Source organism: Oreochromis aureus, linkage group 2, assembly GCF_013358895.1.
Source record: "Oreochromis aureus strain Israel breed Guangdong linkage group 2, ZZ_aureus, whole genome shotgun sequence".
NCBI lineage: Eukaryota > Metazoa > Chordata > Actinopteri > Cichliformes > Cichlidae > Oreochromis > Oreochromis aureus.
Genome location: NC_052943.1, coordinates 26,122,252 through 26,146,419, shown reverse-complemented (window position 1 = coordinate 26,146,419; position 24,168 = coordinate 26,122,252).

Genomic DNA, 24,168 nt, shown 5'->3' with positions numbered 1-24,168 from the left:
CCACCTTTTATGGTCATGCCACAGCATCTCAATCGGATCAAACTTGGGACTGTGACCAGGCCACTCTAAAGTATTCATTTTGTTTTTCTTAAGCCATTCAGAGGTGGACTTGCTGGTGTGTTTTTGATCATTGCCCTGCTGCAGACCCAAGTGTGCTTCAGCTTGAGGTCATGAACAGATGGCTGGACGTTCTCCTTCAGGATGTTTTGGTAGACAGCAGAAACCATGGCTCCATTTACCACAGCAAGTCTTCCAGGTCCTGAAGCACAGTTTTTCACACAGGGCCATGTACCTTTGGGTTTTATTTCCCCTTATTAAATAACATTTTCATTTAGAAATTGCATGTTGTGTTTACTTTTTTTTTTTATCTATAGCCAATATTTACATTTGTTTGATGATCTGAAACACTGAAGTGTGAGAAACATACAAAAAATTTGGAAATCAGGAAGGGGGCAAACACTTTTTCATACCACTGTGTGTATTAGTGATATGTATGAGTGAAAGGGCATATTTTTAATATCCAGATTTGTGATTTGAGTTCTCTTGTGCCTTTGTTGCCTAAGCCACAGGCAGGATTGTCTGACTTGAAACCAGATCTCAAGCAGGAGAGTTAATTACTTTTTATAACAACTGCCCACCCATCAACAGTTCAAAACCCCTTGCACTTCATTCATTTAAAAACATTTTAAAAAGACGTCCTAATATCATAGCTGACACTGATAGTACACCATATTAATTTTTTATTTTTTTAACTTTACATTACAAATTAATTAGTGCCATTATAAATCTGTTACACACCATTCTCTATGTGTTTTGAATGATATTATAAGGGCAGAACAGCCATAAGGATGTTAGCAGCTGCGGAACAGGTTAGGATATTAGGATAATTAAGATAACCCTGTATTATTCTTTTTAAATATAAAAAACCCCACACATTATGCGAGAAAAGTAAAAAACAAAAAACAATAATCATCTTCTTTTTTTAAATTACAAGAGCAAGGAAATTATAATGAAAGCATATTTCTGTCTTACACTACAACAGTCACAGACTGGGGGGAGTTTCCTTGGAGATGACTACCTTCCAGTTTGTGATCATTGCTGGTTTTTACTTGATCTGGATTTTTTTCCCCCCTGATCTGCCATCTGAACTGAAAATTACTGCCAGACCAGATTTTTGCTGGCTTTTGTGGTCTGAGATCAAAACACAGACTGGACTTGGCATCAAAGCCACAACTGTAGAGCTGAAAGGAAGCTGGTTAATATCCAGTGCTATCAAACTGCACAGAATTACCATGGGGAAGCAGAAGAAGGGCTTTCACAATGCCGTCAGACATGTTGACCTACATACACTTGAGCTACCACACAAGAGATGGCGAATAAATTATTCACAAAGTCACTGGAGTGGTTGAAAGAACATATATGTTGCTGTCTGTCAACAAAAAAAATCTATACACTGCATTATAAAATCCAAGTACCTCATGACCCTGTATTATCCACTATGTCAATATGCAGTAGGTGTGGAAAAGATTAGAAAATTCAAAATGATGGATTGGTGCAGTGCAGCTTGTGAGTCTCTCACTGACCGACACCCACTGGTCCTCTCTTATCGATCGGCCCCTTTCAACAGCTTGTATAGCCTATGATAGCTTTTAATGCTGTTTACTGTGCTTATTTAAGTGCTTTTATCACTTTAAGTGTGTGACATTGTTTTTGCATTACAGTGTAAACAAGATCGTTTTAAATTAGTCCCATTTGTGAAGATTTTGCTCATACAAAAAGCTGCATGGTCGCAAGTATCTTTTCCTCAAGGTCACTGATAAGAGTACTGCAAGATGAAATCAAGATGGACAGGTGGGTTTGTCTGGCAGCAGCACTGAGAGGTAGGGGATAATACAAATGAAAACAACAGTTCATAAAGGTTATGAAAGAGCGTAGCACTGTCTTGGCAGATATATTGCACTTTAACTGCTTTATATTGTATTAAACACGGTGTTGTGTCCTGTATTCCTGCTCCTGTTTTATTTTTCTTCCTGTAGGCATGTACCGTGTTCCAGTTCTGCTTTTCCTTCACACTGTCTTATTGAGTTGCCACCCCAGCCACACGGTCCAATCAGGGTGCCCCAGCTCACTATCTCACCTACCTAAAGAAGCAGCTAAGCTGTTAGCTATGGTGGCTGTGATTTTATTTTAGCACCTTGTTGCTGCTCTCTATTTTTAATTAGAGCTCTGTACCTTGTTTTACATTTGCTGCAGTGGTACTCTTGTTTTGTGAGTCATTAATGAAGCACACTTGTAGGTGTGGGCTGAAATCCTTGACTCCCACCTTTTATGTGCTGGTTTGCTTTACAGACTGAAAGGTGCTTTCTTGTACCTGTGAAGAGCCTCTCTAGCCAAGCCCTAGATTACACCTTCCACCATACCATGGATCCTGAAGGCTTGTTTAGTTAGACACATTTAGGTTGTAGGAGTGCTGCACTTAAGTGCTTTTGGTTTGTCACTGTAGTTTAGGTAAATTACCTTGTTTGTTGGTTGTTGGTAAATCACAGATAAAGCAGACAGGAGGCTGCAAATAACTCAAAGTCAGGAGTGGTATTTCTTAGCCTTTAATTTTCTTTTACTGTTTTATTTATTTATTTTTTCAGGGACTTCTTAAAAGCCTAATTTCATTGTATTGACTACTAGGGAGAACCAATCTGTTTACCTGGCCTGTACCACTACACTAGCTAGAGTGTCTTCCCCCCTTCCTTCTTGCACATCATGGTATGTTCCTACTCTGTCTTTGCATATCACTGGCTACATGGTGTGCTTATGAAAATAAAGTCCGGCCCTGGCTTACATGGTTTTCCAGCAGGGCAGTAAATAGCTGTTTGCTATAACGAATTGGCACTTAGAGCTAGCTTGTTCATGAACAACACATCACTAATTTGGTCTGGAGTTTGGACTCATCTGTTGACTGATGTTTTGGTTCCTGTCTCAATTTCCTCATTCCAAGACTCTGTAAGTCTGTCTTGAGTTTTACTGTCACCCTGCGATGTTACTGATTGTTTACACCTGTGTCTCATTTCCCAGATGTTTTCACTTCCCTGATCAGCCATGTGTTTATAAATTGTCCTGTCTTCCCCTCATCCTTTGTCATAGAGCTTGTTATGGTTGTCTTTTGTTGGTTTCTCCATTTCTGGTCCTTTGTAATATCCAATCTTTCTTTAGTCTCATGAATGAAATTCATCTTTTTCACATTTTGTAGTTTTGTTGTGGACTCTGTTCTTCCACTCTAACAAATGCCAATTCTGCCTCCAGGCTTCTGCATTTGGATCCCAACCTTGCACTTCCCATCTTTTTTGTACGGTATGTTACGGCAGTTTGTTTTGGATAAACGCATCTGTCCACTCACTGCAGTGGGCCAAAATCTGAAAAATGAATGCGTACTTATGAGGCTGAAAACCCTTGAAAACATTAGTAGGGTTTCTTTTAATCAAGATTCACTCGGATCACCATGCCTGTCACATTTGGAACGGCAGTGGCGATTTATAAGAATTAGTAATGATGCAGATAAGAGGGAAAGTTCAGATCTAAGTCTCATTTTTTTTCTGCTTGCTTCACCCATGACAATCCATAATATCTAAAAATGAAGAGCTGACTCTTCACTTAGAGACATCTTTTGATTACACTGACGATATTGAATTTTCAATTATTTATTTGAATTATAACAGGATAATGAAGAGGAGGAAAATTAATGATAAGGACCACCTTTAGCTCAGAGTATCAATTTGCTTGCATGCATAATTAAATCAATTCCCTATAGAGCATGCTCACTCTATACACAGGCACGAAGATATGATTGAAGGGAAAATGGGAAATGAATGTAGCAAGACTCTGAAAATGCATGTTGTCACCTCAGAAGGGTCCCCGTGGTGCTGTGTAATATTTTGTCGTCCTTAATGAAAGTCGCCGCTTGCCAATGAAATGGCAGAAATGGGACAAAGTCATTGACACTATTGCTTTTGTGAGTGATGAGTCACATATGTTAAGACTGGAGAGAATTTATTTAATTGAAGGAAATATTCATTGAGGTCACAGTTGACAGCTGATTTTTTTTGTTTTTGTTAGTTGCAGATGTGTATTTGACTGTGTCAGCCAGGATTTTGCTATAGCTGGACAAACTTTAGTCAGATATTTTCATATTTCAATTTTTCCTTCAAATTAAGACCTGTTTGTCTGCGCCCACCACAGCACCTAGAAATCTTCTAATATCTAGGCAAAACGAAACCACCGTAGATGCTGGTTAAAAATTAAATAAAAATACTTTTGTCATCATTATAGTTATACACAAATTCCTTGATTCTTTGAAAATGATTATTTGGAATAAAATACTGTGTCATAAATAGGGATGGGTATTGATAAGATTTTCACGATTCCGATTCCATTTTCGATTCTGTTTAAGATTCGATTCTTTTTAAAAAAGGAGAACACTAAGGTCGATTAGCTTAGAACTTTGTTTTATATCTTCTCTTTGAACAAGATAGAAATTTAGGAGTAACATGGCCTTACAAACCCAACAGTGAGATCCTTCAGAGATCCACAGCCTACGGCTCTTCAATGGGGTGTCACAGGGTCCCCAGGAAAAAAAATTGTAAATGTAAAATAATAAAATAAATATTCTTCTGTAGCAATAACAAAGTATAACATAAATTATTCTGTAGCAATTACACAAGAACATCCAGTAATGTTCCTGCCTACAGTTAAACACATTCACTTACCGAATATGGGGGCATCTCCTGTGGCAAATGGGTGCAAGCCTTTTACCACAAACTAAGTCACTGCTCGGTGACATTCGTCTATCCTGGCCTGAAAAGAGACGCTAACGGTAGACTGCAGCGAGAACTGCCAGCCAGACTCTGTCTGTCTCTCTCATCATGGTCACCTAAATGCACAGTAATGGCAGGTTTTGTAATAAGGCAGATCGTGCTAACATAATATGCACTGTTAGTTGATTATTTACCTGCCACATTAACGGGAGAGGACGTGCAAACGTTACCGCTGCTGCTGGGAGGAGATTCACGAGTCCGGAGCGGAATTAAAAACACGACATTCATTTCAGGTCATCGCGTGTTCTGTGAGCAAATGCTTTTGCATATTCGTAGTGTTTCCTCCCTTAAATGAAATATCTACTTTGCAAGTATTGCAAGTTGCCCTGTTGTCATCCGTTCTCGTAAAGTATAACCAAACTTTTGAGCGTTTGAGCCGCCATGTTTCCTGCCAGGTAAATGACGCTCCGCAACTTGGTGACGTCATTCGGGGCGACTGGAATCGATAAGGGAATCGTTTGCAAAAACGGCAAACAATTCCAAGGAATTGAAACAGTGGGAACCGGTTCTCAACAAGAACCGGTTTTCGATACCCATCCCTAGTCATAAAGGTTTCTCATACTGACTGAAATATTACACATGTTCTGTTCTAAATGTTGAGATAATTATGCCAGCTACCCTAATAACAAGCAACTACTACTGCTACACTTCTAGTGGGTTCTCTCAGCATAAAATAAAAGCATATTAAGATACTGAAGACTTTTGATGGTGTCCTACCTAAAGGGAGAAGATGTTGGAGATTTATTTTGAAACTGTCCTTGTCATAAAATCACTGATGTTTCTTTATATACTTTTAGTCCAGTTTCATTAATCTCACAGGATAAAGGGCACTATATGGAAAACATTTACTTTAAATATGAATATGTATACAAGATCTGATTTAAAGGGAGACATACAATGAGACAGAGTGAGGAGGTGGAGGAGCCAGGAAAGTAACAGGAAGAAAACATGCCCAGCTGTCTGAATCAGTTAAGCTCATGTGGTCAGACCTAAAGAGCATTTTAGATAGTTCACGTGTAACATCTTGACTTCAATAATGAAGCAGTCTGTCTTTTCATAAATTAAATGTCCTTTCATCATCTTGTTTTTGTATTTTTTTTTTTTTAATTGAGAACTTTCTTTGGACACAGTAGACTACATAACTTTTTTTTCATGTGAGATCCATTCAACCAGTGCTTAATCCCCCATTCATTTCATGCATTGAGATAAAGATTTCAAAAATAGCATTCAATTAACAATTAAATTCTTTGTCGAAGGGCACCCTGATGGTAGCTATTCACTGAAAAATTCTCTTTTAATTTCAACAAGTCACTAGAATTTGGTAACAAAAGCCTAAAATCTCAAGGCTGTTGCTCAAAAAAAAAAGAAAAGAAAAAATATATCAAAAAACAGTATATGGAAAAGGATATGTGTGCCCCAAATCAGTCAGTTACCAGAACATTAATGCAGTGAGCTACGTCTGACACGTTTGTCATCAGAGGGACAAAGAAACTGTTCAGGCATCAAAGACTCGGCACAGTGAATATTTAAAAGCTGTGTGCAGGTGCTCTGTGGTCCAGCTCGGAGTTTGATTGGCAGGATTATTACTCAGGTGTGTGAGTCAGTGATACATGAAGGACAGCAATACCTCAGTCTTACCCTCCTTTGATGTGCACAGGAAAAAGAGCACAAAGGCTCATTAACTTCAGTCACATAGCGCCAAAGCTGTGATGATTAGCGTCATGCTATTATCCACACCTGAGGCCCAGATGGCTGAAAAGTTTCAAACTTTCTCGCTTCCAACTCTTGACCTCCTCATCAGCATTCTCAAAGCTTGCCGGTGTTCTCTCTTCCCCCACCACTTCCTAACAGATAACCCTGAAAGGTCACCCAAGAAGTTCATGTTCATCATCTGTTGATGTGATAAAGGTTAATAAAAAAATAAAAAATAAAAATGTGCTACCACAAAGGCATTCAGGTCGACCTGGCTCTCCTGGGGCTTCTGTTTTGTATTCCATTTATGCACTTTAACTTTCTTTAGAGTGACATTCAACTTTGTGTTTTCACTTTCAAACTACCAATTAGTTGTGCCATGTTTGATGTAGGGAGCACGGAGGTATCTCGAAGACTAATTTATGTGCGACAGATTTGCTCTATCAGCTGACATTACTGGTCATGGATGACAACTTCAGTTAATTGAATATTTGGATGTGACAGTCAGGAAACGAGCATGCGCCGTAAAAATGACACTGCATTTCAGACCGGACCAGTCTCTGTATCTTTCTTTCACTCACTGGCTACTTTTTTGGGTATACCTGTTTAACTGTTTGTTAACACAAATACCTAATGAACCAATCACATTGCAGCAACCCATTTTAGCATGTAGACATGGTCACGAACTAACAGAGCATCAAAATGGGGAAGAAAGGCATGATTGTTGGTACCAGACAGGCAGGTGTGAGTGTTTAAGAAACTGGTGACCTATTGTGATTTTCTGCACAACCATCACTAGCCTTTACAGAGATTCATTTTAAAAAAGGAAAAATACGCATTTAGTTTAATTCTCTTTGTGGAAATGCATTGTTGATGTCAGAGGGTTAGAGAAGAAAGCCCAGACTGCTGCAAGCTGACAGAAAGGGCAGCAGTACCTCAAAGACTCTTTATGACTGTGAATCTTGATTGTAAAGTCATCCATTTCCATCCCTCAGAGATGGGTCACATAGGGATGAGTCATGAACATAAAAATGAGTTCATTGTAGTCTAATGGCCTTCATAGTCACCAGATCTCAATCCAATGGATTCTCATTGATGTGCAACCAAAAAATCTGCAGGAACTGTTTGATGCTATTGTTTCAATGTGAACCAAAATCTCTCAGGAGCGTTTTTGTTGTTTCACCTTGTTGAATTGATTCTATGAAGATGCATTTCACATGGGTTCTTCCAACCCAGGACTATCAAGCTGTAATTGATGAATTGGCAAGTGAAGTTGTATCAAAAAAAGATTTGCATCTGCCTGAGCTGTTGTGAAAATAGACTCTACAAATAAAGTGCATCTGGAAAGTATTCACTACTTCACTTGTTCACAGACAGGATTGTATTAAGGCACAGCTCTGGGGAAGGATACAGAAAATTTAAGGTCCCAATGAGCCCAGTGGCCTTAAGTTTGGAACTACCAGGACTGTTCCAAGATCTGGGCACCGAGACAATCTGAGCAATTGCATTAGGGGGGGCCTTAGTCAGGGTGGTGACCAAAAACTCGATGATCATTCTGTCAGAGCTTCAGGATTGCTCTATGAAGAGAAGAACCTCCCAGAAGGACAACCATTTCTGTTTCTGTTCTTCAGACTAGAGAATTTAGACAATCGAACTCTTTAGCCTGAATGCCAATCGTCATGTCTGGAGGAAACCAGGCACTGCTCAGCACCTGCATCCATACAGTGAAACATGGTGGTGACAGCACAATCCTGTGGGGATGTTCTTCAGCAGCAGGAACTGGGAGATTAGTCGGGGTCAAGGAAAAGTTGAATGCAGCAACGTATAGAGACATCCTTGATGATAACCTGCTCCAGAGTGCTTTGGATCTCGGACTGCAGTTAAGGTTCATCTTCCTATAGGACAATAGGATATAGAACCCTAAGCACAGGCCAAGATAACAAAGGAGCAGCTTTGGGAGCAAACTCTCAATGTGCTTAAATGGCTTAGACAGAGCCCATAGTTTGAACCTAATTGAACATCTCTGGCTGTGCATCAACACTCTCCATCCAACCTGATGGAGCTAGAGAGGTTCAGCAAAGGGAGAATCTGCTCAAAATAGGTGTCCCACGCTTGCAGTAACATGTTCAAAAAGACTTAAGGCTGTAATTACTGTTAAACTGTTGTTGTTTTTTCTTGAGAAATTTTAGTGTCCATTCCAGTAACTGCACATTATGATGCAAGTTAATATCAGCAGTCCCCTAATAATCCTGTGACACAGCCCACACAAGTAAGAGTCTCATTTTATTATATTTTTTTCATTACCTGTGATGTGAAAATATCAGATTTCCACACACATAAATAACAAGTATGGCATTGAAAAATTCCAGTCCATCACCGAGGATCTCTCTTGCTGGGCAGAAAGCACTGTTAACTGAAGAGTAAACCTCTCATGAGAACAGGGAGGGAGGTTCTGCCAGCATCCTGGCTTCACTAACATTCAGCACCAGAGCTGAGAGCACTGAAGCACAAACAGGGAAGCGTCACAGTTTTGTGCACTGACGCCCTGCACTGCATTTCTATCCCTACTTACTCTTCAAGTTACACTTTGTTTTACATCTAGGTTCTTTAAAGTCAGTTTTCAGTTTGTAAAAGTTCACAGCTGCCGTGTTGTGCTCCTGTATTAAGTGGTAAGCCATTATCTCAAATCTGCAGATTGTTCTAATGCCATGCTTCAGCACTGTACAGGAAGTTCTGTCTCTACTGTTTATAAATCCAGCCATATTTCCTCTTTTAATGATGGAGTTACTCAAAGTATTGCATAACATTAATTTGCGCAGTACATTTCTTAATTACTCACAGGAGAAAGTACAGTTATTACACTACTTGTTTTATTACCTTTGCATTACTCACCTAGCATGACCTAAAATGCATTGTGACATAATTATCAGTTAACATTTAAACCTTAGTTTTGTGTTGAAAGCTAAATGTCAATATTAAAGCATGGCTGCCTAGCCGTGGCGTCTTGTTTGCTTATCAATAAAATTATTTTTTGAACTTTGAAGATTTGGACCATCATTCACCTCATTTAGTTATATACAGTGTATATTTTTACCCACCAGTGGTGTAAAATAATCATGAATAAAGCATAGTTATAATGGCTATTTAGGAGGATCTACATTTAGCAAACACAGACATGTTTTTCTCCTAGTTATATCAATGCTAAATGTCCAAATAAAGAAAAAAGATGTTAAAAATATGATTTTAATTTCTCTCCTTTTGATTAAGCTTTCATAGCAAATGATGAATATGTTTCTGTATTTAATTTAATGCTTCACAAGTTTTAATAGTCTTATATAAAGATGCAATGATGGCGCTGGGACACTGGACTTTGGATCAATACTCTGAGACCCCCATTAAGTTTTCCGCTGGCACCAAACTGAGGCCAGAATTTCATTTTAGATCTCAGAGACTTTTCTCATGAATTTTTTGTAATTGCAAATACACTCATACATTAGCTCTATTTTAGTTTGTTTTTCTTAATTAGAGTTAGTGTCTCTGGTGAGGGAGACAGACATATTTTCATGCAACAAATCAAAATTTCAGCGTTTCTAACTGGGCCTGGCATGGTACACGCTGCTGTCAGCTTGAGCCCTGAGCTTCATGGGTAATGTGAGTGTATGCCTGCAGGAAAGCTGGAGCTGGAAAGCTACTGAGTTAGGTGGTCTTCACTCACCAAGACATTTTAGAAACTCTTCTTTGTGCCTTGACTGTTTCCTGAATCCCCACTTGTCATCGCCTCAATGATAAGCTGGACGTTTTAGTTTTTTTCTCTATTCTTTTGGACATTTTGGTCTTCCCATCAAACTATGATACAAAAGAAAGAAAGGAGGCATCTCTGCCTCAGGGCACAGAAGTATAAAAATGTAATGAGGTGTGAAAACAGATGAATCAAAATTAGCTCTCCTGGGTTCTCCCTTAAAAAAGGATGAATCTGATCAGCCTGCCTCAAACTTTCCCAAAGTAATGCATGAACTCATGGGCTTTCAAAGTGCCTAAGTTTTTCTGGAAGACTAGTCAAACACTGCTGTCCTCCAAACAATGCTCAAAAGTGGATTTGAACTGGGAGTTACAGCACATCAGTAGTCACAGTGCCTGTCAACAGCCATCACAAAGCCCGGGGGAAGGGCAATACCTAAGTAAGAAGAGCTGAGTGTTTTAAGTTTTGATGTATTTCGATCCTTAATTTACAGCTGCATGTGGCAGATTTTATATTTAATAGGCACCCTGGCATTTTTATTACTGGTACTCACAAAGTGTGGCTGCATTAGACACCTGGCTTCTCCATCTTTTATATTTCAGTTCTGCATTATAGACATTATAGCACATTTAAAGAACAGAAGTTGATGCAACATGCTTTAGAGGCAGAAACATTTACATTAAAAGTCTCAAAAAAAAAACAGCTTCAAAATGTCAGCTGTAATGTGTGGAGTTGTTTTCCTGTATTAACTAATTATTGTGGAAAGCATAAATAACAGTGATGCAGTGCTCATTAAAATGTGTTTAGGTTGTAGCTCCGGCGACAGAGCAAATCAGCTACTAATCAGAAGGTTGGTGGTTCTGTCCCTGGCTGCTCCAGTCTGCATGCCAAATATCCTCGGCCAAGATAATAACCCCAAGTTCCTCTCCGATGGATCCATAGGAGTGTGATGCCTGTGAATGTTAAAAAGCATTTTAACATGGAAAAAAGTGCTTGTATGCTTGTGAATCAGGTACATTGAACAGTCAAAGCACTTTTTTCTGAGTAGAAAAGTGCTGCGTAAGATCCAGTCCAATAACCAGTTTAGATAATGATGATGATGATTCATGTCATAAATCATAACACACTACATAACCTGCCTTTAAAGGTTAAAGGTATCAGCGATACTATTTACTTGGTACAGGATTGAAACCAAAATTTGCAGAATTGCGAAGCACTACCCTAAACTAATATTTGCAAACTAAACTGAAAGCAGCACTACCTGTTCTGTTAATTAAAAAAAATAAACAGCAACAAAAACAACTAAGGAATAATGTCCATGCTGATGGAGGCAAGGGAGAGAGTGCGCTAGAAAATGCACAATAGAGACACATAACTATCATTGAAATGCCACAAAAGGTGAGGGACAATGTCTCCAAGCCAACCAAAAACAGTGTTTTCCTTTAAAATACTTAATTATGATGTTAACTAAAACTAATGCCCAACACATTAGCTATTATATATATATATATGTATAGCTTCAGACTTAGTAAATATAAACTAATAATACAATAAACAATACAATAAAATGCACAGACCACTACTAAAAAAAATAAATTTTTTTGTCAATCTCCCCAAATGCTTTTGTTTTTAACAGAGCAAGTGATTTTCAGTATAGCATTTCTAACCAAAGCAGTTTTCTTCCGTTTTCCAGTATTTCCAATAATTACCAATATTATCAGCCACCTGGAAAAGCTGACATTTTTATGATGAACAATGATGTTCTTTAACTTTAACAAACCAAAGAACAGCATCCCCCACAGTAACGGTGGTGGCGGGAGTATCAGTATGTCTGGAACTGGGAATCTCGTCAAGATGGAAAGAATCATGAACAAAAGACGTGAAGATTTTGAAAGAAAACTTCAAGCAGTAAGCAGCAAAACTGGGTCTAGGTGATTACGTTGTCTGCCAAAACAACAATGATGCCAAAAATATGTTGCTTCTGGTGAAGAACTACCTCCAAAGGTCCAAAGTGAACATTACTGACTGACCCGCACAAACCCCTGATTTGAATCCTCTGAAAATCTGTGGGCTGAACTGAAGACCAAGGTCCATACTAGAAGACCATCAAATCTCAGAATCAGAATCAGAAAGACTTTATTTATCCCCAAGGGGCAATTAAGATACAACAGAGCAGCATGACATTGAAGATAAGGACAGGGGATTAACAGGCCTGACACTTTTAAAAAAAAATGGGGGAAAAAAACCTTTCAGAATGTGAAGAATTTTGGTTTTCAATTTAAAATGACTCATGAAGATTTAAATGGGGAAAATACAGATTTGACTAGATATCGTTTACCAGGTCGGGGCCTGCTACACATGAAATCTAAGGCATGCAATTTGTCAGGTCTCATTTCTTCAAATGTTCTGCTGTCAGCTACAGCTTGTGGAGGAATTATCATATCTCCTTAAGATGGCAAGCTGGCTCGTATCCTTGTGTGATAGGCTCATAGTGAGTTGATGTATTGGTTCTCCTCAGTTGCAGCTTGCGTCTTTGTTTGTATCAATGAGGCTGCTGGAATTGCTGTCTGTTTTATTGCTCTCTGACAGATGTGCTTGTGGTTGTGTTTGTATCTGCTGCCTGCTGTGGGAAAAAAAGACGAAGAAACATAGCACGTAGTTACAGAAGGTAACAACAGTACAAGATTATTCACTTCCTGTGGATGAAAATTTATCACACGAGCTGGTTAATTGGATTTTTCTGTTTGTACTATAAACTCCTCAGTAGACAGGAAGGTGACAAATCAGACGTATGAGTTGTGTAGAAGGATAAGAAAAGACTCAAATGTTGCTCATTTTTTCGTTGTGTCTAGAAAATCTTTTTTTTTAAAGGTGATTTTTCAGGTAAGTTTAGCATTAACCCAGGAATATTTGGAAGATGGTACATACTAGTTTATCTGTCCAGGGAAAACTGCACTAAACATCTGAGATATGTGCTCCATTGCTTCAGGTCAGCAGCTTCTTTTATACCTTTGCCTGCATGCTTGGCCCTGGAGGCAAAGGCTACCTAACCTTTCCAGCATGGGACTCACATGGGATTTGTAGTCTGTTGCCCTGAGGCTTAGATACAAAGATAAGAAAAGTATTACTTTTTCTTGACTAGGGATTCCTGGAAACACAGTTTTCTTGATTCCAGTGTATTAAATTTGTATCGTGTTTTAAATCTACATGCTTATTTAGTGTAATCACAGCCTGAAGAAAAAACACCATCCACAGGCTCCTGAAGGGATATTTTGTTGTTTTATTGCAGTGGATAGCTCGGCATGTTCTTACTGTTTTTGGGAGAAGGACATGACAAGAGTCACCTACAGCTATAAGGAATGTAAAAATATGTAATTGTAGTTAGTCCTAATTGTATCTTGCTGTTATCCCTTTTGTGATCTGTGTCTCATAACAACAAACGCATGTCATGATTGCGAGTTTTTGGTTTTCCAATGTTTGGTGAATGAAGCGCCCCTCTGTACTGGGTCAGTGCAACCACAGATGACTGACGAATGAGCTGCTTTAAAAACAGCACCTGATTCTCTTGGAGATGAAGCACTGGTGCTGCTGTAATGTAGTTAAACTTCCAAAATGTCTTCATCTGGATGTGGAAGCTTACTCCCTTCTTGAATATTAACTCTAAAATATTTTATTCTGTGAGAGCTTCTGTCATTTTCTTTGCTCCAGACTCCAGGCTACATGAAAACTATTGAATTTTCCTCATGCCTTTGTCCTTATCCAACCAATTTAGCATTGTTACTACTGTGTGCCGTGAAAGCATTGTCTTGGGGCAAACTCCCCAGTGGATTGATTTATGGGCCTCTGCTTCTCAATTCTCGTCCAGCTGTCAGGAGGAGTGAAGCAGAAATTACACCCAGTGATGGAAATTTGCTTTTATTTATCTTGCTCTCTCCCCCAGAAGTTATTTTCACCAAGCAGGGGCTGTAGGAGGGTCAGCCTGAGTGAATGACTTGTTAAAGCCATCAGCAACACTTTACAAGAACTATCTTAGATGACCTGGTAATTAGACTTAAGTAAAGAGTGGCTTAAATGCAAATTTATAAGTTTTACTAAGTTAACTGGAGACTGAGGGTCATGTCCTGTATTGTTGTCTTTGTAGTTTTGTTTTTACTTTACTAAATTTAACAGTCAGCAGAGCCTGGACAAGAGCCATAGACACAGTCTGCAAAACTGAATCTTTATGTTATACTGGTGCCAGACAACAGTGGAGTGTAAACAAATACTGTAGTTTTATTCCCACTGCCTAAAAAAACAAGGTTAAGTCACTCCAAGACAGCTGACAGTACCTATAGTGTGTCATATCCATGACATACAATGCTGTGTATAATTACTAAAAGCAAACAGTGAATTAAGAACCTCTCCCAAAATGAAATTAAGACGGCATACATTTAACAGTATGTGTGCAGTAGCCACAGCCATGTCGTCTGGGATTCATGTAGGCAAAACAGCAGTCAATCCTGGAAATCTGAGTTGGAGTAGGGCATGAGTATAGTTAGAGCTAAAACGGTACCTCAGAGGGGATATTGGTCCTATTTCCATCTGCTTTAAGCTCCCAGACCCAAGACTAAGTTTTCACTGTATTAGGTAACACAGGAAGAGGTGGTTAGGTGTGCTGTGAGCTTCTGACTGGAATCAAAAATAGGGTCTTCTCCTAAGGATTAAGCATAACCCTTAACACTAAGCTCCACATTGACACAATAAAATACATCAATTTCTATGGCCTAATCTGTCGGCAGGGGTCTACAATATCCAACTCAGTCTACCTTGGAAAATAACCTGACTCTCAACATCAGCAAAACTAGAGAAATGATAGTGGACTACCGGAAACGACCAGTCAGGGAACACCAGCCCATCCACATCAACGGTGTCAAGGTCGAAAGGGTCAGCAGCTTCAAGTTCCTTGGAGTCAACATCACTGAGGACTTCTCCTGGACCCTTCACACAGACACTGCTATCAGGAAAGCTCGCCAGCGGCTTTACTTCCTGAGGAGGCTGAGGAAGTTTGGCATGAACGCCAACATCATCTCTAATTTCTACAGGTGTGCAATTGAGAGTTTGCTGACGAGCTGCATCACAGTTTGGTACAGAAGCTGCTCTGCCAGCAGCCGTAAATCACTACAGAGGGTGGTGAAGGCAGCAGAGCACATCACTGGCACGAGGCTTCCTGCCATTCAGGACATTTATCTCCAGCGATGCCTCCGTAAAGCACACAGCATCATCAAGGACCACAGCCACCCAGCACATCAGCTCTTCTCCTTGTTACCATCTGGCAGACGTTACAGGAGTCTGTCTGCTCGGACTACAAGACTTAAAAACAGTTTCTACCATCAAGCCATACGACACCTCAACCACAACACTTAAACACACACAACACAGCACTCAGAAGCTACCCTGCAGCTTCACAAGTACTCTGTTTAATCTGCACTGGTCACTTCACTTTATTGTTATTGATATTTATATTTAAAAAGTGCAATACTGTAATTTTCTGCTGCTCATTCCTGTGCAATATCCCATCTGCCCTCCCGTCATATTTCTTTTCAAGATTTTCTTATTTAATCACTAGTGTACATATATTTATATTTATATTTATAGATACATATATATTTAGTCATCTTTTCTCTTTTACCATGTCTCTCTAATATTTTGCTCTTTACTATTTTTCTATTTTTTATTTTATTTTATTATTATATTATATTTTCTCCTACTGTATCATGCTGCTGAGTGACCGCTGCTCGTCAAACACATTTCATTGCAATGTTGACCCTGTGATAACTTGCATATGACAAATAAAACTGAAAACTGAAACTGAAACTTTGGAAAATCAAGACAGTCAGTCACACCACCAGTCTGCACTAAAGGCTCTCACTTAATGCCTCAGCTTCAAGCAAAGAGTCTAGGTTCCACCTCTCACACGCCCATTAAAAGCTTTTACAAATCTCAAAGCATTCTCTAATTACAGATTGTGTTGTACTCCAAATGTATTTAGAATACAATAGAAACAGTGGAGGATTTATTACCACTGGCCTGTGAAAATAAGAGAGAAACAAGAGCAACTCAAAAAGGAAAAAAAAAATTCTCATTTTTGGAATGGAAGATTCAACCTGCTAAAATTTACAGAAACATTTATTTCTCCGCACAACAAGAAGCTTGAAAATCAATTTGATCCAATTTTATTTATTTTTTCCAGAGGATGTTTTTATATTTGCCTAATGCTGAACCACCAACAAAAAACAAAGTAAAAAAAAAGAGGTATGCTTTCTTTTCAAACTTTAATTACATGTTGAAGTGATTCATTGAATATTTTTTATTATTCATAGAATATATAAATATGTTTTCAAACCTAAGGGCAAATGAATGATTTGCTGCTACATTTGTGAATTTCTGCAGTTTCAAAGATGAAACTGGGAGGCTAAACACTTAGCTGTTACAATGAGTAGGAGAAGCTCCATATGTAAATTTATACAGTGAACAAGTGACTGGGGAGGGTCCGTGTTTATCAGTTTCTCACATCTACTTCCCAAGGCAATATGTGGCGTGCCGGTGGCTTGTAGAAACATAATTACAGCCCTGATGCATGTGCTCAAATGCTCCTCCTCCTCCAACTTCACAAGTTCAGCCTTACAGGACTGCAACCAATTTGAACAGAGCCAATCATACTGGTGCAACATTTATCTCGAATAGTTTTTTTTCTCCCTAAACTGGAATTAACAGCTTTACGTAATTAGTTTGGCTGCACCACTCCCCCTATTGCTCGTGCATACAAATGAAGCACGTGCCACGGTCATTCACCAGCTAAACCAACAGCGCTCCCTTTTCACTGCCTTTGTTGAAAGAACTGCGCATAAAAATAACTTTTTTATGATCATGATGGTTAAAATGATGATATTATGGTCCCAGGGTTCTGTGGCGTGTTTGAGTTTGGATTCTTGTTTCAGCATGATGATTAAGGCTACTCTTTTATTTTGGTCTACTTCATCAAGTCTCGATTGACACTGTCTTTGAGAATCTCATCAGGGATTTCTACAGGAATAGTCACTTAGCTCCTGACCAACTTAAAGGTCAGCTGTACTTTAAAGGTAGCATAAAAAGATATGTAATTGGAACCACTACGGTTTGAATCCTTGGATGAACTGATACGTGCAGAAGCTGTGAGTCACTCTCCCGAGAGAGTAAAGCTCAGGATGCTCACTAAAAGAGATGAGAAAACCAAACCTTTGTTCTGTCTCTTGTTTGTTTGAAAGCTAGTCATTTTTTTCATGTCAGTGGGATTCCCAGTATCGCAATTTATGACATTACGATTCAAAGTGCTCTTTCAAGCAATTGCCATTTCAGAAGCATGCCATTCAAAAGCATGTTTGCCAGACAAACTGGCAATCTAAACATGGATCGTACAAATGACAGAACAATATACTGATGGCAGTGCCTGTGTTAAATACGTTGGTCGTCATATAAAGTAAATCTCCTGTGACACTCCTGATGCCTGGCACAGCATTCTGCTCATCACTCTTGCTCTGCAAATTTAAACGGCGTGTTTGTGTTTCGACCGCTGTGTGACCGGCACAGTAAAAAAGACAAATACACTCATTTACATCACTGTTCAGCTGATAAATGATTCACTGCCTGTACGTTTAGCCTTCCTGCTTAGTAAAAAACCACTATCGGTGTAATGAAATGCAAAACGTGGTGCCATATGGGGACCTAATGCTATGTAAATACAAAAGTATTGATGCAAATAGGTTTGTCCAAGTAAAGAAGATACTTTGCATGCATGCTTTTGAAGTAGAGAACTGTGAGGTTTTGAATAAATGGCCTGAAGCTGCACCTATAATAAATCCACCATACATATTAAACAGGTAAAATCTTTAAACTAAGGCTACGTTCACACTGCAGGCGAAAGTGCATCAAATCCAACTTTTTTGACCCTATGCGACCCATATCTGATGTATTATTATTTCATATCCGACCTTGGTCACTTTCGTATGTGGTACTGAATTCGATACATATCTGATGCTTGATATCTGCTGTTTGAATGGTTTGAACAACCAGACAAAAAAAATCGTATTTGATCAAAAAATTGGAATTGAGCATTAAGACCTGCAGTGTGAACGTAGCTTAAGTAATCAGAAAAATGTGAGCCAGAGGCTACAGATGGGATAGCCGAGGCAGGATACAAGTGTTCACCCTAATAATTCTACCACCAAGCTTCTAGGATAGCATTACATTTGTGCACAGAGATGCTTTTGTCTCAGCCAAAATAGGTGAATATGTTGCATTTGAGGTTTGAGAGAGCAAGCAATAATGTTTTCTATGCTTGGGCCCTTTTTTAGAGTCAGCACACCTGGTAGGGAACTCTCTCTGATGACGTCACAAACCTTTGAAGTCCGATGTTTGATGCGACAGTAGCCCAAAGCTTACTGAACCACAACAAGAAGTCCACTGTGCTTACCCTGAGAGCTGTATCATGGTGCACTCCATCCTGTCTGTCTAGCAAAAGACACAGACACCACAGTAATTGGGGCAAAAATAGGTTTCCCGGCATGTGCTTTACAGCTCCCTTCTCATTTCCCCATGCCGAAAAAATAAAAAATAAAAAAAAACCTCACTGCAGAGGCAACCAAAATAATCCAATCAAGTCTTTTCCATGGATTTCATTTGCTGTTAATTGCCTTGCTTGCGCTTACAGGTCACTCGCCACATTGCAGAGCTGGTCAAGGTGGCTGTCGCCTACATCTCTATAATAGCCACAATTCCCTACAGGATTACCAGCGGCGGTACGGTCAGATTCTATGCACTGCTGAAGCCATTACCCTCAGTCGACCAACCGATCCCTGCAGCATGTCAAATGTTGTTATTGCGCTATGCTGCAGCCATTTAGCAGCACTTGTGTGTGCTATTGGTGTTTGAGCACGCATCTATGTTTGCTGACTGCTGCCAAACCTTAACCTTTTTCTTTTTTTGACCTATTTTAGCTTAACAAGAGAAAGATCCATGGTTCAAGACAAATCCCCTTTGGAGTTGTCAGGAAGGGCATCAGGGCAAAAAAACCCCACTGCCAAATCAAACATGTGGAGCTATCCACTGTGGAGACCCCTCGCAAACAAGGCAAAGTAGCTTATTTAAGCTTCTGACGAGCAAAGAGCTGAGACAGTTTTACATAAGCTTTTACTTTTAAGGTCTTCTGTTTGGATGCATTTAGCGGTGAAGCGATGAAAGCATTTTTAAATTTCAACAATTAAACGTTAATCAGCAGCAACAGCACTGACTGATAGTTCCCCCTCCTAAAGAGTTGTTCCTTTTTCTTCATCATTCAACCACCTCCCTGTTTTTTCCTCAGTGTGTATGTCTTGTTTGAAGCCACAGCTGCTTTTATAGATTCTCCTCAGCAGGGGAAAGAAAAAAGTGGGGCAACAAAAAGAAGAAATTGTACTGAATGGGGTGCGCTGTCTGTGCTGTATGCAGATGAAAGTAACTGTTCAGGAGGAATATATTCATGAAGAAGTCTTGAATGAAAAACCCCTACAAAGAAACAAGAGTGCAGAGAGAGAGCTTCAGAGCAGCAGATGGTGTACCTCCATGTATTTACATATGAAGACCGCATTCATTCCGAGACGTATTATGTTGTAAAATAGCTGAAATCCTACCTTGAACTCTCTGTTCTGTATTAAATGAGTGTTACAACATCTTATTATGTATTGATTTCTACATTTACCAAGCTGTCTTGAAATTTTAAATAAGTGCTATTGGATTCAGTTTGTTTTAAATGTTCATATCAAATAAGATACAAACCCTGACACTGGCTGAAAATCACTGAAATTTAAACTTTTTTTCTCCATTGGCAAACCTTCAAATTGAATTAAGTCTGCAGATTATTTCAGTTCTTCTTTTTGGATCATTTCATTTGAGGAAGGATTGTGTAGCAGAGCTTTTTGTTTTCTCAAATTTTTTGTCTAAATGTTTAAAAATGTGGGTCAGACCAGGTTTTTTCAGGTAGAAATGGGAGGATGAGCGTGTATGTATATTTTTCTGCTTTATGTCAGGTAGAGGAGAAGGCTCGAAGTGTAGTGATTTACACATCTGCCAAATTTGAAGAGGGAGATTTGCCAACCCTCCCAAATCAAACATGCAGAGCAACCTCCTGTGGTGATGCCTTATGAAAAAAGGATCCATCAAAAGTTACTTTATCATAGCAGAGGAGATCAGCAGCAGGCGTGAACATCCCCTTTTCATGGTTTACGTTTCCACACAGCGCCTACATGCACTTTCTCGTGCAGGAAAGAGCATTCAGTGTGGTTTTACACAATAAACAAGCAGCTAGCCAAGCTCAGGTCTTCCTATAAATGGCTAAATGGGTAAAGGCTCTATCGACCCTCCTCAAAATAGCAACAACTCCCCCCCCAAAAAAATATGTATATATGTGTGTGTGCGTGCGTGCGTGCGTGCGTGCGTGCGTGTGTGTGTGTGTGTGTAATCTCTGAAAAGACATTTTGGTGTTGAACAGTGATATTGAAATATGCTTCCACTGCCTCATGTGATGTATTGAGAAACAAAAATGGAGTAAAAATATTTTATTTTCCAGTACGTACCCAAAAGCTGCTCCACTGGTAGCAGAGGACCATGAAGCACAGACCCAGACACATTATGTTCTTGCCAAACAGTGTTCTGCCTTTTGGCCACCTCCATGCTGAGAGTGTTCTTCTCCGCAGAGCTGCCTGCTTCTGCCCACGACATGTAAGTGGGACAACAACCACGCTGCTAGATGATGCTGTTTATATTTACATCCTCACCAAATTAAGAGTTACAGAAACAAAACTGTTACACTTTTATCTGGGTATAATTAAGGCATATCAAATTACACTTTAAATTCCAAATCACTAAATCAGGATTGTAAAGAAAGAGCTTTTTTTTCTTTCTTTTTTTACATGATCCTGAAACACCTACAGCACTGGACTTTAATCTAGTCTGTTTAGTTGCTACTCTTATTTCTTTGAGGTAAAGGAGGGGATAACTCTTCCTAATGAATGAATAAGAAATGTAGGGAATATATCTCAAGAAACTATTTCAAACACTGTGTGATGCTTATAGTACAAATGCTCACAAATCAATAGGCATCGCTGTCTGTTATTTGATGGAAATAACTCCAGATATGAATTATTAGGTTGGAGACTGCTGATGGATGAGTGACGACAAAAACAATGCAAACAAAACGGCTCATTTTCAAAGACAAAAGGCCAAGAAAAATGAGACTTTGTACCAACACTGAACACACATACACAAACCACAACTTAAACAAGGCCTGGCTAGTATTGTATCGGTCACTCCGGCAAAACACCTCCAGCACAGCAGAGGCGTGGTTAGCTGGCAGGGTCATAGGACCCCCAGGGTGTCCTCTGTACACTCAGGGATGTGATGATTTTAGAGGCTGTATAACGTCTTGGGCCATTTGTCATGTTCTTTGAACTAAGCTTGGGCCTATTTTTATTTTCTTATGCACTGTGATGTCATACATTTCAGAATAAACTAGCTAGTCCTCTTGGCAGAGGTTGTCCCTATGTGGGGTCTGTTTAGATGAGTGGTACACATCAAGCTAATACCCAGATAGATCACAGTATCCAGTGTGTTCCAGCAAAAACTTGCACCGGAATGAAGTAATCAGTGCTATTTACGTCACCCATCTGTGGTTTTATTGGTTGGTTTATTCAAATCAAAATATCCACCTGCTTTTATTTTGCACATATTGCAGTATTTCCCCACAGTCACACAAAAACGTAATTCTCAGAGGGGGAGTCGGTTCTAAGACGACGACGAGGGATCATCTGCAACGCCACAAATTTCCCAGGGGGCTTCAGCTGAATCGAAGACATGATTGACTGACTGTTTATGGTCATGAATTCACTGAGGAACAGAACCGGTATGCATGTTTGTGCTATTTATTTATGGATTTTTTCCCACTGTGACACTGGGGATATGTTCATGATGTTACCTGAACCACTGAAGCGTGAGCTGCATTACAATGATGACTTAAAGTTTTAAATTTACTACTAAATCTTTAAAAAAAATGTTAAGATGCTGTTTTCTGGCTAACATTTTTAAGAAATAGGTTTAAGATAAAGTCTTGTTTGATCGTAAATTGACTGAAATTTTTTTTTTCTGCAATTTTTTTCAGGCTGCTTAATGAGTTCCTTGAGAGCGTCCACATGTGTGCATCGCAGTCCACTGTTTTTAGTGTAAGAAAGCCATATAGCTATGAAAGATCACAGAGGAAGAGTGATGATACCAGGATGAGTTTGTGACGGCAGGTTTTTCACCTTTCCTCTATGTGTGGCAATTATTAACAGGTACAAACACATTTATCTTCAGAAAGGGAAAAACTGAAACACTTTTTCTCCCAGGATATTGACCTCCTTGGCCTCAAGGAAATATCTCAGAGTCAGTTCAGTTTTTCATTATTAGTAAAAGTGCTTTAAGAGTTTTCCCGACTTTCTTTCCACACCACTTGGGAAAGAAGCCAAAATCTTTTTTTTTTCCAGCAAGTGGGGAATTTTTGAACTAATCTAACATTTCCCAAGTTCACATTTTAAGAAAATAGGCCCAATTAGAGGGCCCCTATGAATAATTTATTAGAAGTTATCTGCTTGTGTTTGTAATACTTAAGTTTCAAGTAATATATCTAATTGATGGGCATTTTAACCTGTCTTTTCATGTATCCCAGATGTCAGTTCTCCAGCCATTTTCTCAGCACTTGGGGTCTCTAAGATGGGAGACAGGGATAAAACATCAAAGACCACAAGCCAGGCTGCCTTTGGGGGTTTCCCAAAGAAAAGGCCCACCATCTTCAAGGGCAGAGCAGGAAGAGGGAGATGAAAGAAGTGCCGGGGTGTGTGGAGCCATTTCAACTTTTTACTTTGTAGCCAGGAGGGAGGGACATTACCTGAGAGGAGGAAGTGTTGTCACAGTGTTTTAAGTGTTTTGGTTTAGCAGAGCACACATATGTGCAGGTAAAAATAAGCAACCACCAACAGAAATAGGACCTTAATGATAGGACGTGCCATGAACTGCTTAAGCAGTTCATCATCAGCTGTGAAGCAGCAAATCAGAAACTGAGTAAGTGCTCTGCTTCCTTTTGAACAACAGGGAGAGAGTCAATGTTGACACAGAGATTAGTACAAAATCTGACATTCCTCAGCAGGAAACAAAGGAGCTGATTCTGAAATATTCATGTCATGTCAGATAGAAAGGTACATGTGGGAAGAATTGCCCCAGATATGATTTATCACACATTTTAGTAGATATTTTAGACGCTGCCCTCAAAACACTGATGACTGATGATCACTGTCATATCGAAATGTCAAATTTCAACATTTCATAAACCCATGTGATGTATTACTCAAAATGTATGTTGAAGTAGCTTAACATACTTACAGCAGGAATCGGTTATGCCTCAGAGGGCAAAGACGTAATGAATTGTTCAAAATAAATAAAGGTGAGAGACAATGAGCCCTGCTATATGAGTGTGCATTTGTTGAGGTGTGAAGCTTTACTGCAGTCCCAGGTAATAATTGAGTGGAGATTTTTTAACAATAACAAATTTTTGATATTTTGAGCACAGGCTCAACCGTCATGTCTGACAGAGAACAGGGCGAAAAATAATTTCTCATTCATTTCACTTTCTGCGTTTTAAAGAGAGAAATGTTTTTGTCTCTGGTAGATTTTCTGTTTGACTCTAATTTGAAGACCTCTGTAACCTGAGACAAATTAAATGAGTGCTACTCCAAAACTGTTCTATGGCTTCTGCAACATTTAGCCTGGATATTTCTAATGAAGCCTGTGCCA